This window comes from Macrobrachium nipponense, chromosome 21 (assembly GCF_015104395.2).
Source record: "Macrobrachium nipponense isolate FS-2020 chromosome 21, ASM1510439v2, whole genome shotgun sequence".
NCBI classification, from domain to species: domain Eukaryota; kingdom Metazoa; phylum Arthropoda; class Malacostraca; order Decapoda; family Palaemonidae; genus Macrobrachium; species Macrobrachium nipponense.
In genome coordinates, this window is record NC_087212.1 from 43,152,642 (window position 1) to 43,166,281 (window position 13,640).

The following is a 13,640-nucleotide window of genomic DNA, read 5'->3' on the forward strand; positions in this document are numbered from 1 at the left end:
CTTTTTATTCCTGGGGTCATGGTTTGAACTGAATCATTTTTACCTTGTAATCGGCGGTTTTATCCTCACTGCCATCACAAATGAAACTCCACAGTGCTTATTTGATTGTAATTATACACACTTTGGTCTTAATTCACTCCAAATTCCACTTGAACTACACTGCGGTTCCTGGTTCCTAAGCGCTCACTCCACAAACACAGTTACGAGCAGCACACGAGTAAACAGTTTATGAGGTGCAAAGCTTTATTCCCTTAATTGTTTACTTTACTCATTATTTAGTTTAACTTTACTTTGTTACTTCAAAATGTTTATTTAATTCATGTCTATAATCCCTTTTTTGCAACCAAATTAACACTGAAAAATTACAGATATTTCTGAAGTACATACGACTCGTCTTTGCCAATCTAGTGGAGCTTCACACATATGCCAATTCATTGACAAATTGTTTCCATGAAATCTAGTTGTCACAATAATGCAGTAATGATAAAATTGCTCTAATATGTGTATATACTACAAATAGATACGCTAATTTCACTCATTTCCCCAGTTTTGTGTAAGTCTTATACCCAGTTTGGAGGGTAAATACATACCAATTGGCAAAACTGATAAACAACTGAAGAGCGCAAAGAGGGCCGGAGGTACCGTTCCCAAGCAAAACTGTTGATATTTGAGTCAGGAGTCTAGTTACTTTTTCAATAACGATATTTTCAAAATAATAATCATGAATATGTAAAAATATTTATGCAATTCATGACCTCATACTGCCATTTAACTATTTATTTAAATAATTATCTAGTGCACGCTTCTTCTTCTTCTTCCACCAAAAATCGTAGTTTCCTTAAAAAGGTAGTGGTTGGAAGTCGGAGTTTACGATTGTTGTGATAAAGTGCCCCAGTGTCTATAGGTACAAGTAGTGTGCGGATTTAGCACAGGAAATGGGAAGTTTGTTGAAACAAGAGACTCCACACACATCGAGATGGCGTCAATCTTCGAAATATTTATAGTTGTTAGTAAAAATTTCGAAAGCGTCATGGAGGTAGTGTGCACAGCGTATGGCCACACTTTTCATTACCCTCAGTTTAATCTTAAAATATGGCCTTAATTTCTAACTGGAGAAAATAGGCTAAAAAATCACGGACGATCCACCATCATCACGCTGGACGGGTCTTATTCACTCGATATTTAATTGGTGAAACAAGACTACAATTACAACTCTAAGCATAACATTAAAAAGATTGAAGTTTCGTCAACATAATGTGATATATGAAAGCCCAATACAAACTAAAATAAGCATGTGAAGCTCTTCGTAAAATATGTTTTCAAGGCAGTTTTGAAATCCAATATGGCGGCTATTGTGTGGATGGACGGGTCTGTTCACGGATGGAAACCATCTTTCCCAGCCTTCCCAGCACTCATTTGAACAATGTTAGCGTATATATGTAACATTTATTGATCTTACTCAAGATTGCAGTTGTAATCAGCACAATAAAACAACATTTTGTTGCCTATATTAGTGAAAGTATGAAACTTGTTATTCCCGGGGTCATGGTTTGAACTGAATTCATTTTTACCTTGTAATCGGTAGTTTTTATCCTTACTGCCATCACAACTGAAACTCCACAGTGCTTATTTGATTGTTATTATACACATTTTGGTCTCAATTCACTCCACATTGCACTTTAACCAAGTTGCTGTTCCTGGTTCCTAAGCGCGCACGCCACAAACACAGTTACAAACAGCAGACGACGACACTGCAAAGTTTTATTCCCTAAATTGTTTACTTTACTCATTATTTAGTTCACTTTACTTTGTTATTTAAAAATTTTAATTTAATTCATGTCTATTATCCCTTTTTTGCAACCAAATCACCACAAAAAATTACAGATATTTCTAAAGTAGATACAATCCAATGTTTCTAACCTTGTCGTACACCTGGCTGCCGAAAACCATAAAGGAACAGACTACGGATAAGTGGATTATAATGTTTTTTCTTTTTTTTTTGCTAGCACTTTTCATTGATTTAAGTCTATATTAGTATTTTGATTTTCTTAATAACTGTGTGCCAGAAATAAATGTAACCTTTAATGTTTGCATGCTAAGAATGGCAAAATCATCGTTGCCACATTAGTGGAGCTTCACACATACACTGATGAATTATTATATACTGTTTCCATGAATTCTAGTTGTCATAGTAATGCAATAATGATAATATTACTTTAATATTTTTGTATATATACTTTCAATACATAGGCTGATTTCACCAATTTCCACATTTTGTTTAAGTCTTATACCCAGTTTGGAGGGTGAAAACATACCAATTGGCAACAGAGAGAGAGAGAGAAAGGAAGGCGAAGGAAGAGAGGACAGGGGTGGCAGTGGAGGGGGGGGGAGGGTAGGTGGAGCTTTTTACGCGTGTTCGTATCCATTTCTGCATAATGGAGTTTTTGTCTCTTGGTACAAGGACAAGTGTCGTTATTCTTTACGATTAGTGATTCACGATACCCTTATAAATTACGGCACTAGGTGTAATGCACTATAGCAAAATCTCGTTCTGATACGAGTGTTCGTTACAGAAATAGGTATTGCCCAAAAACGTGCTTGCACTGTCGCTGAAACCCATAGTAAGTATGCTGCTTAGTTGTCAATCAAGTTTTTTGTAATCAAGTATTTTTTACAAGCTAGCTATTGAATAAATTTGTATTTTTCTCAATCAAAACATATGCCCATCAATGCTAACTTTCCTCTTTAACGACTTTCTGGTCATTGCAAATTCGGCCCCATAATTTCTTATGGTGCAAAAACAGAGGCCCAGGGACCAAAAACGATTGCGTCACACTACGGCGATAATCTGGCAGTACATCATCTTCATATATCCAAAAAGTAAATAATAAAGATATATATGCGCATTACGATTATAACAATTACATGAAGAGCTGATAATCTGCATGAATAACTGGTAAACTGTTCTGCAAGAAAGTTGAGTAAAACAATTATTTACAATAGGTACGAAAGTCAAGATGTCATGACGTCATAATACAGGACTTAAAAGAACGTTCTCATTCCAAAAAATAATTACTTAAATTTGAGTCAGAATCGAGTTACTTTTTCAATAACGAATATTTTCAAATTAATCATCATAAATATGTATAGGGGGAAACATCAGTACAGGCCAACCCTCATCACGGTAGACGGGTCTTATTCACTCGATATTTAATTGGTGAAACATGAATACAATTGCAACTCTAAGCATACCATTTAAAAGACTGAAGTTTCGTCAACATATTGTGATATATGAAAGCCATACGAACTAAATAAGCATGTGAGCTCTTCGTAAAATATGTTTTCAAGGCAGTTTTGAAATCCAATATGGCGGCTAAGTTTTTCATGGACGGTTCTCATCAGTGACGGACACCATCTTTCCCCAGCCTTCCCAGCACTCATTTGAACAATGTTAGCGTATGTATGTAACGTTTATTGATCTTACTCAAGATTGCAGTTGTAATCAGCACAATAAAACAACATTTTGTTGCCTATATTAGTGAAAGTATGAAACTTGTTATTCCCGGGTTATGGTTGGAACTGAATTCATTCTTTACCTTGTAATCGCGGTTTTTATCCTTACTGCCATCACAACTGAAACTCCACAGTGCTTATTTGATTGTTATTATACACATTTTGGTCTCAGTTCACTCCACATTGCACTTTAAACCCGTTGCTGTTCCTGGTTTCTAAGCGCGCGCGCCATAAACACAATTACAAACAGCAGACGACGACAGACGACGACAGACGACGAAACTGCAAAGTTTTATTCCCTAAACTGTTTACTTTACTCGTTATTTAGTTTAAATTTACATTGTTATTTAAAAATTTTGATTTAATTCATGTATATTATCTCTTTTTTGCAACCAAATTACCCGAAAAATTACAGATATTTCTAACGTAGACAAAAATCAAATGTTTCTAACGTTTTCGTACATCTGGCTGAGAGAAGGGAAGGTGAAGGAAGGAAGAAGGACAGGGGTGGCGGTGGAGGTGGGGGAGAGGGTAGGTGGAGCTGTTTACTGGTGTGTTCCTATCCATTTCTGATAATGGAGTTTTGGTCTATTAGTACAAGGACAAGTGTAGTTATTCTTTACGATTAGTGATTCACGATAACCCTTATAAATTACGGCACTGGGGGTAATGCACTAAAGAAAAATCTCGCTCTGTACGAGTGTTTCGTTACAGAAATAGGTATTGCCCAAAAACGTGCTTGCACTGTCTCTGAACCCATAGTAGACATGCTGCTTAGTTGTCAATCAAGTTTTTATAACCAAGTATTTTTACAAGCTAGCTATTGAATAAATTTGTATTTTTCTCAGTCAAAAAACATATGCCCTCAATGCTAACTTTCCTCTTTTAAAACGACTTTCTGGTCATGCAAATTCGGCCCCATAATTTCTTATGGTGCGAAAACAGACAGAGGCCCATGGACCGAAAACGATTGCGTCACACTACGGCGAAATCCAATCCCGCCCCCCCCGAGTAAAACATCTTCATATATCCAAAAAAGTAAATAATAAAGATATATATGCGCATTACGATTATAACAATTACATGTATAGCTGATAACAATCTGCATGAATAACTGGTAAACTGTTCTGCAATGACAGTTGAGTATAGCAATTATTTACAATAGGTACGAAAGTCAAGATGTCGTGACGTCATAATACAGAACTTGAAAGAACGTTCTAATTCAGAAAAATAATTACTTAAATTTGAGTCAGAGTCGAGTTACTTTTCAATAACGAATATTTTCAAATTAATCATCATAAATATGTAAAATATTGATGTTTTACTACTTATTTAAAAATTAGCCAAGAGCACGCTTCTCGTCATCTTCTACCCAACAGCTGTTTACGCCTGGCTTGTTGTTGATGAGAAATCGTGTTTCGATTGTTGTGATAAAAGTGCTCCAGCGTCTGTGGGTACAAGTGGTGTGCGGATTTATCACAGGAAATGGTTTAGTTTATTGACACAAGCTACCTCGAGTTGTAAGTAAAAACTGTTGAACGCGTTTTGGTGAGGTTTCCACTACGTTTGAGACCGTTTTCAGTACCTCTGTTTAAATCTGTTTAAATCTTAAAATTTGGCCTTAATTTCTAACTTTGGGGAAAATACTTACTTCGAAAGGAGAGTAGAGGTCTTTAGCTCCGTTTCTCACCAACAACAAGTCGCGACTGATGCCCATCTCGGGTGTCAGGACGCGTTATAATGTACTTTTTCGAGGGTGACTTGCATTGATGGTAGCTGGCCTGCGTGGCCTGCTGTGATGATCTACCCTAATCTTGATGTTTTACTATTTAAAAAATTATAGAAGTGCACGCTTCGTTGTCTTCTTCTACCAAAAAAGTAATTTTGTCGAAAAATTATTTTTTCCTATATACAAACCTAGGTTGTCTAACAAAAGGATATCCGCGGGAACGCGCCGCCGCTACCGCATACAAAGAGTTCAAACTTGAATCGCTGTACCTGGGTCTGGGGTAACTGCGCGGGGTGAGCCCGGGCCAGCTTGGGTAGGTCATTGTGATACATTCTTTGAGCCGTTAGAATACTTAGTCTAAACAGGACACACTCTTCAAAAGGGGGGCCATAACTCAAAGAGGGGTGGATGAGGAGGGCCATTAATCTGTTAGACAACCTAGGTTTGTATATAGGAAAAAATAATTTTTCGACAAAATTACTTTTGTTCCGACTAAGTACAAACCGTCGGTTGTCTAACAAAGGAGACTCGAACTGAGGATGGGAAGGTGAGTGACCTGAATGTACCCTTTGAAGAGCCGCCAATAACTTCACACGACCTGATGTTAACCCAGACCCCCTACTCCTCATGACACTTTACACGGTAAGGATTCAATAGGGACGAACCCAAGGGGCTCCGGCTGTTGTCCTAACCTATGGTACTAATACTCACTCAGAGAGCTGTTCCTGAAGGATTCTTAGCCATCATTCTACTCTCCAGGTAAGTCCGTAGTGGCCAAGTCGTGTCATGGACAGTACAGTCATACGTAGGATATTACCAGGAAAACTCACTCATACCCCTTACATTCGGCCAGACTTAGGCGGGAATTGCTGGGAGTGTGTGTGTGTGTATTTCCAAATTGAGGTACGCAGTGCGGGTGACCAACGCCTAGAGGATCTCCTGGGCTGCGGACAATGGGGCCCAGAGAGAACATTCTAGAGATTTGAACGTAACTTCTCGTAGGTAGAAGGAGGTGAAGGTGGTTTGACTCTTCCAGGTGCCTGCTCTCAATACCTGACCCCACTGAGAGGTTCTTCCTGAAGAGCATAGAGGAGCCTATGCCCCTAACTTCGTGAGCCCTCACCTTTGGCATTGGTACTTCCTTGTTTTCGTAGGCCCTTCTTATAACCTGTCTGATCCAGAAGGAGATGGTATTCTTAGCCACCTCTTTCGGATGCTTGCCCGTGGCCACGAACAGCCGTTTGATAGCCGGTCTGAACTGTCTCGTCCTCTTGAGGTAGGCTTTCATGGCTCTGACCGGGCATAGAATCAGTTCCTCTTTGTCAAAGCCGGGTAAAATCCCCCAAGGAAGGAATGGTAAAAAGAGGAAAACATCTCCTCTGGCTTGTATGGGTCTTGAGTCTTGGCTACAAAGCCAGGGACAAACGAGAACCCCATCTCCCTCCAACGCCTGGTGTGTGACACTTCGTAGGACAGCGCGTGTAGTTCGCTGACCCTCTTCGAAGATGCCAGGGCTAAGAGGAAAAGGGTCTTCAAGGTGAGGTTCTTCAAGGAAGCTGAATGTAAGGGCTCATAGGGAGGACCTCTCAAGGATTCCAGGACTAAGGCTACATATCCCAGTGGGGAGTCCGTAGCTCTCTCGGGGGACAGGTCTTCCTAAAGTGCTTGAAGAGCAACAAAATTTCTGGAGATGCAGCGAGGTCCATGCCTTTCAACGCGAATACTTGATTTAACGCCGCTCTATAACCCTCCACTGCCGATATGGATAGTCGTTATCCTTCCTGAGGTGGTGAGGGGAAAACTCGCTAGTTGAGGGATGGTGGCCGGCCTCGTCTGGGGCAATGCCTTTATCTTGACACCAATCTTGAAACCGTCGCCACTTTCCCTGGTACAATCTGCCTGAGGAAGGTTTCACAGGATTGCCATGGCTCAGCTAACTGCCTGGAAAAACCTCTATCGCGGAGGATTTTGATGACAGTCTGAACCCGTGTAAGCGGAGGGCCGACGGATTTGGGTGTAGGCATCCGTTGTTGGGTTGGGCGAGGAGATCTATTCTGTCTGGTAGGCTTACCGTCCTCTAACTGAAGATCCAGCACTTCTGGGAACCAGGGGGCTTCCGGCCACCAAGGAGCTACTAAGGTTACTCGCAGGTTCTGCGAGTAGCGAATCTTCTGAAGGATCTTCTGGAGGAGGGGGAAAGGAAAGGCGGAAAGGCGTAAGCGTCCAGGTTCTTCCAATCTTGCAGGAGGGCATCCTCCCCCGCTGCCTGCGGGTCTGGGAGTGGGGAGAAGAACACTGGCAGTTTCCTGTTCCAAGCGGTGGCAAAGAGGTCTATCGACGGAGAGCCCCACCTCTTTTATCAGGCCATCTGCTACTTCTTGATGGAGGGACCACTCTGTGTTGATTATCTGTCCCCTCCTGCTCAGATGGTCCGCCCAAACATTTTTCTTGCCTGGAATATATCTTGCCTTGAGGGTGATGTCCATTTCCTCTGCTAACTCCTGGATTTGTACTGCCAGGCGACAGAGATCCAGTGAGACTGTGCCCCCCTGTTTGTTTAGATATGCCACCACCGTGGAGTTGTCTGACATTAGGCCACCGTTTTCCCTTGGAGTTGAGACAGGAAGTGCTGAAGGGAGAGGAAGACTGCCTTCAATTCCAAGACATTGATGTGAGCTGCTTTCTCTTCTTCCGACCACAGGCCGCTCACTTCTTCCTCCGTCAGGTGCGCCCCCCACCCTTCTTTTGATGCATCCGTGAAGAGAAGAATCTCTGGGGTTCTCGGACTGAGAGAGATGCCCCCTTGGAGGTGGGAAGGCACCATCCACCACTCCAGGGACTTCCTTACTTCTTGGGAGAGAAGAATTTTGCTGTTGGGGTCCCCTTCCTGAGGAGACCATTGTTTCTTGAACAGCCACTGAAGCGGGCCTCATAAGCCTTATGCTTGTGAGGCACTAGTCTCTCTATTGAGGCCATGTGTCCTAAGATGGACTGGCAGAGTTTTGCCGTGGGAGGGGCTCGGGCCCCCAACCCCAAAGCTCTCCGCCCACTTGAGATACTAGGCCGGAGACCCTGTTCTCCGAGGGGAAGGCCTTCATGAGGGATGAATCTAGGGGTCATTCCGAGGTACACCATCCTTTGTCTGGGAGTGAAATCCGACTTGTCGACATTCACCACCACTCCCAGTTCCTGAACGAATGACAAAACTAGCTGAAGGTGCTCCGCACACTGCGCAGCCGTCTCGGCTAAGATGAGCCAATCGTCCAGGTAGCGGAGGAGACGGATGCCTCTTGCGTGTGCCCAAACTGACACTATCTTGAAGACCCTGGTGAACACCTGTGGGGCTGTGGCGTGGCCGAAGCACAGGCAGGTGAACTGCAGAGTCTTTCCCTTGCTGACAATCCTGAGGAATTTTCTGGAGGAGTGGTGAACAGGGACTTGGAAGTAGGCATCTTGCAGGTCTATTGAGGCCATGAAGTCTCCCTCCCTGACACAAGCTCGAACGGAGTCTGCCGTTTCCATCCGAAACTTTGTCAGAGAAAGGAACTTGTTGAGGGGTGAAAGGTCTATGACCGGCCTCCAACCCCCTGTTGCCTTTTCTACCAGGAAGAGTCTGGAGTAGAACCCTGGACCTGGATCCTGAACCTCTTCCAACGCCCCTTTCTGAAGTAGCTTGGATATTTCCTCCTCCAGGGCCCGTCCGCGGTCCGAGTCCGGTCGATAGGAAGGGACTTGGATGGGGGTAGGGGATAGAGTGGGTGTAGACTGGAAGGGAAGACGGTAGCCTGACTTGATAACCTGCAGGGTCCAATCTTCCGCTCCTGCTTGCTGCCACACTTGCCAATTGGCAGCCAAGCAACCCCCTACCTTCCGCTGACGGGCAGGATCTGGCCTAGAATTTTCTTGCGGGACCTCCTTCTCTTCTGTTGCCCTTCTGCTTTTCCGCTCTTTGATGGAAAGGGACGAGTCTTCTCCCTATGGAACTTGTCCTTCGACACAGAGTAAGGTTTCTTCTCCTCTCGCCTACGCACGGGAAAAGCCGGTCCTCTGCGCTTCTCTTACCTGTTGGCTAATCTGTGGTGCTGGCCGTGGTCTATGGCCCGGGGTTGCGGAATTGGAGAGAGCCCTAGATTGGAGAGATCGCTCCTTCTTCTCCGCTGCCTTGCGAACGTTCTTCCGCAGGATAATAATGTTCTTTTCTGGAACAGCGGGTTTTTGCCGTAAGTCCGGGAGGAGGTCTCTCACCACCTGGCGATTTGGCCTCCTTGAAGGCATTCTCTCTCCTTTTCACCTCCATATTAGCCCCACAGGCCGCTAAGTTGTCTGCTTGGTGCGAGAGTGTCTTGATCCCACACTGCATGAACGAAGACAAGTTCTGCTGCTGCTGAGGCTGGAGCTCGGGTAAGAAACTGCGGAAGTGCTGCCAGTAGACGTTCCATCCACGAATTCGTAGCGAGGGCCAGAGCTAGAGCGCGAATGAGTCCTTCGGTTTCTGAGGGAGAGAGCAAGAGGTGCTTTTTCTGAAGGGCGTCCAGACTGACATCTAAGAGATCTGCAAGGTCCCTGGAATATGCAGACTCCCTTAGTTTGTCACCTGTTGGCCTATAATACCTGCTGGCCCCCTGAGCAGGGATAGGAAGCCACCTCTGTTTCTCAGATACCCTAGTTGGTGAAGTCGTGGGCTTCTCGGGGACGCTCTAGCCATGGCTAGCCTAACCTGTTGCTCCAGGGGAGGCTGACCGAGGGGGGCTGTGAATTCGTTCAGGTTGAGCACCTTATGCACCTCTGACTGAAACTCCTGGTTCAGTTCCTCAGTTTCTGTTAGGCCATTGGCGCTTCTAATCAACGACAGAATCTGGTGAATGATAAGGGCTCGGGCTCCGCAGGTGAGCTAGTCTGACTGCCGTCCGAATCGGGGTCAGAATCGGGCTCCCCCTCGGAGCATGAATCGGGCTCGGAATCAGAGTCAGAACTGTCACCCAAATCTGGAAACAGTTCCTCTGACTTCTTTTCCAAAAGGAACTTCTTCCTGGCTTCTTCATCCTACGGGCAGACTCCTCTAGACTGGTGTTCTTCTTTTCCACTTGCTGGGAAACCTCCTTTTTGGAGCTTACAAGTAGTCCTCCACCACCGCCTGTTTGACCAGGTTCGCAATGTCCAGTGCGGGAGTGAGGACCTGGGCCCCACTGTATCTAGGCTAACTGATGGAGGTGGTGCGGAGGTACTAGGCTCATGCTAGGCTTAGCTTTTTCGGGCATCAACGCTGGCACTGGTCTCTCAGCGCGACCTAGGCCTTGCGGCATCGAAAGGTCGCCATTGATGCTCCTCCTCCGAGCGTTGTGGCTGGCTGGCTTCTTGCGTCGGGTTGCCGCAACTTCTGGAGGGGAGGGGGTCCGGGGGTCCCTCCTGCGAGTTGGGTCCCGTTCCGGGGGGCTCCTTAGCACCGTCCTCAGGATGGGAGGGTGAGGCATCAGGTCCGTCACCGGATCCCTCCTGGGGCTGGACTGATGTGCCGAGAGGAAACAGGGGGTTACCTTGGCACCCGGCTGTGTCTCGGTACTGCTATGGTCATACCTAGATAGTTCGGCCTTTAGGCTAGGCGGGAACAAGCTCTCGGTTGCAGACCCCTTCTTGTTACGCTTCGAGGCAGGAACATGGATCCAGCCCCTAGGGTAGCTTCTTTCCTCTTACCTGCTTTCCTAGCCCCCGACGACGAAGGTTTCTTAGCCTAAGTTTCTTGGGAAGGACACTAGGCTCACTAACTAGGTCCCCCGTTAATAAGGAGGAAGGATTACTAGGCCTAGTGTTCTCCAATTGGGCACTATCCCCCTCACACACGTCCTTAGGCCCCACAGTAGTCGGCCTAGGCCTAGGCTTATCGGCATCAACATTAGCGTCACTGAAAACACTCTCATGCGCCTCATAATAGAGCCTCCACTGATCGTTATTCCACTGCGCACAGGTTGAACACGATGCATCAGGGGAACATTCAAAACCCCTACAAGCAATACACCACAGATGAGGATCCGAGGTTGGCGAGGCAAAGATGTACCGCAACGCATGCCATCGGAAACACACACACAAATCCTCCCCGAAAAACCCACCATAGATCCGCCTTCCATACTTAAAGGGAAGTTAGGATGCTAGGTAATACTAAAGGATAAATAAAAGGATAGGAAAAGGGCACTGGGGAAGCACTCAAGCACAGGATGTCAAAGATATATCACGATAAAGAAAGACTACAGTCGGCGGTCATGCGTTGTTTATCTCAAGTCGGGTCAAGGCGGAAGGAGTAGGTGTTGACACGACGGCTACCGCGAAAAGAATGGTATCACAATGACCTACCCAAGCTGGCCCGGGCTCACACCCCGCGCAGTTACCCCAGACCCAGGTACAGCGATTCAAGTTTGAACTCTTTGTATGCGGTAGCGGCGGCGCGTTCCCGCGGATATCCTTTTGTTAGACACCGAAACCGACGGTTTGTACTTAGTCGGAACAACAGTTGTTTACTAACAAACAAGCCGGTGAGGGACCGTTTTCCGATTGTTGTGATGAAAGTACCCCAGCGTCTGTGGGTACAAGTGGTGTGCAGATTTATCACAGGAAATGGTTAGTTTATTGACACAAGCGACTTCGTAAACATCGAGATGGCGTCAATCTTCTAAATATTTCGAGTTGTAAGTAAAAATGTTGAACGCATTTTGGTGAGATTTCCACTGCCGTGGACACCCTTTTCACTACCCTCTGTTTAAATCTTAAAATTTGGCCTTCATTTCTAACTTTGGAGAAAATACTTACTTCGAAAGGAGAGTAGAGGTCTTTAGCTCCATTTCTCACCAACAACAAGTCGCGACTGATGCCCATCTCCGATGTCGGGACGCGTTATAAGGTAGTACTTTATTTGGGATTGTTCACGTTGATCGTACTTGGTCCACTCATGTACCATGCGGTTTTTTACCCTATGAAACAACTGCTGGGAAAGGATGGAGAGTAAAATGGTAGAAAGAGATATGAATGGAGGCCGATAAAAAGAATGAATGGGGTTGCAGCTAGGGCTCGAAGGACGCTGCAAAGAACCTCAAGTAGCCTAGGGTGCACTGACGGCAAAACCCTCCTAAGCGGTTGGCTTACCTATGGACTAGGCATAAACATGGGTAACGCAATTTTTAGAGTCCAAAAATGACCTATCCCAATTCAAGGCTATACAGACCACTAGTTAATGCTTAGGGTAAAATTCATGGCGTTGTGATCGTCTGCCAACATTTCAAAACAAAAGTCTACCTTACCTAGTAGATAGGAAACAGTCGTTTTCATATACTTCTAAGCAAAGCGAACTTATTCTCGCTTACCTAACAGAATCTCCAGCTTATTCACAATCTCATGAGGAACTGCTGGGCAGGAAGGAAGTCGGCGGGTACCAAAAATCCTTGAAACAAATCAATCCAGCTGACCTTGCCCACGGTCCCGTCAGCTGTGAGTGTTTTGATGACGACTTCTTCTTCCTTTGTTGTGTCGCTAACGTTGGCTCACACCTGCGTGAAAATCACTTTCGTTCGTTCATACTTGAGATTAGTCTCGTTGAGTAGTGTCGATTTTATTTTTAAAAGTCAGTATTATACAGATAAACTAAACTTATTAGAATAATATATCCTGCTCCACATTGAATATGAACAGCACTGGAACTCTTGAAATAGAGCAGACATCCTGGTTTACGGAAGAGACAAAGGATTTCATTCATGATATCAATATAGCGAAGTATCAATGGAAAGGAAAACTAGGAAAAGAAAACTAGGCATTACTAACCTTCGAACACCATTAAAAGAAGGATTATCATAAGCAAGGTCTTGATCATAAAATATAGTGAAGCCGTTGTTCGATGTGTTTTTCCGTTGTGGCCTTTTTGTTTCATAAGCAGTCTGTGAACGTCAGTGATATTTTCACTTATCCGATATTTAACAATACAGACAATATGAACAAAACTTCCGAAGTAACCAATGAATCAATGAATATGTTCATATAAGCAACGTATCCGGATTTCGGTTCTTAGAACTTCTTTCTGACTAACCAACAAACCAGCTTGTTACTTTTTTTTTTTTTTATCCTACGTTTGGCACGACCCACTGACCATAAACAGTCTAGAATTATTTTAACGATGTTCAGCTGGAGCGATAACAATTGGGTTATTTCACAGTTAGCCTGTTCTTAATCCAGATTTGCGTTATCACTGTTTACTCTTTTCTTTCTTTTTTGTATCACGGTCTATGCCAACTCCGTCGAGATTAACTGCAGGCCCGCACTCGGTGAAATTATGGAGCGACACATGTCACTAATTATCAATTTTGTTTTTTAACATTTTAAATGTCTCGATCAGCCTTCCCCTTTACCCCCACAGCCTTTC

General features: G+C 44.5%; 1 protein-coding gene across 2 annotated transcripts in view; it reads right to left on the reverse strand.

Annotated features, from left to right (window-relative positions):
- LOC135197968 (uncharacterized) overlaps positions 1-13,305 on the reverse strand; it is a 32,347-nt gene extending 19,042 nt beyond the window's left edge. The window contains exons 1-2 of one of the 2 annotated variants that reach the window (XM_064225273.1): positions 13,046-13,305; positions 12,592-12,774 (exon numbers count right to left, since the gene is read on the reverse strand). The gene's annotated coding sequence lies outside the window, so the exon portion shown is untranslated. Of the gene's footprint in view, positions 1-12,591; positions 12,789-13,045 lie in introns of those variants that run through there. The other variant, XM_064225274.1, reaches the window with a different exon arrangement.
- Between the last annotated feature and the right edge of the window lie 335 nt (positions 13,306-13,640).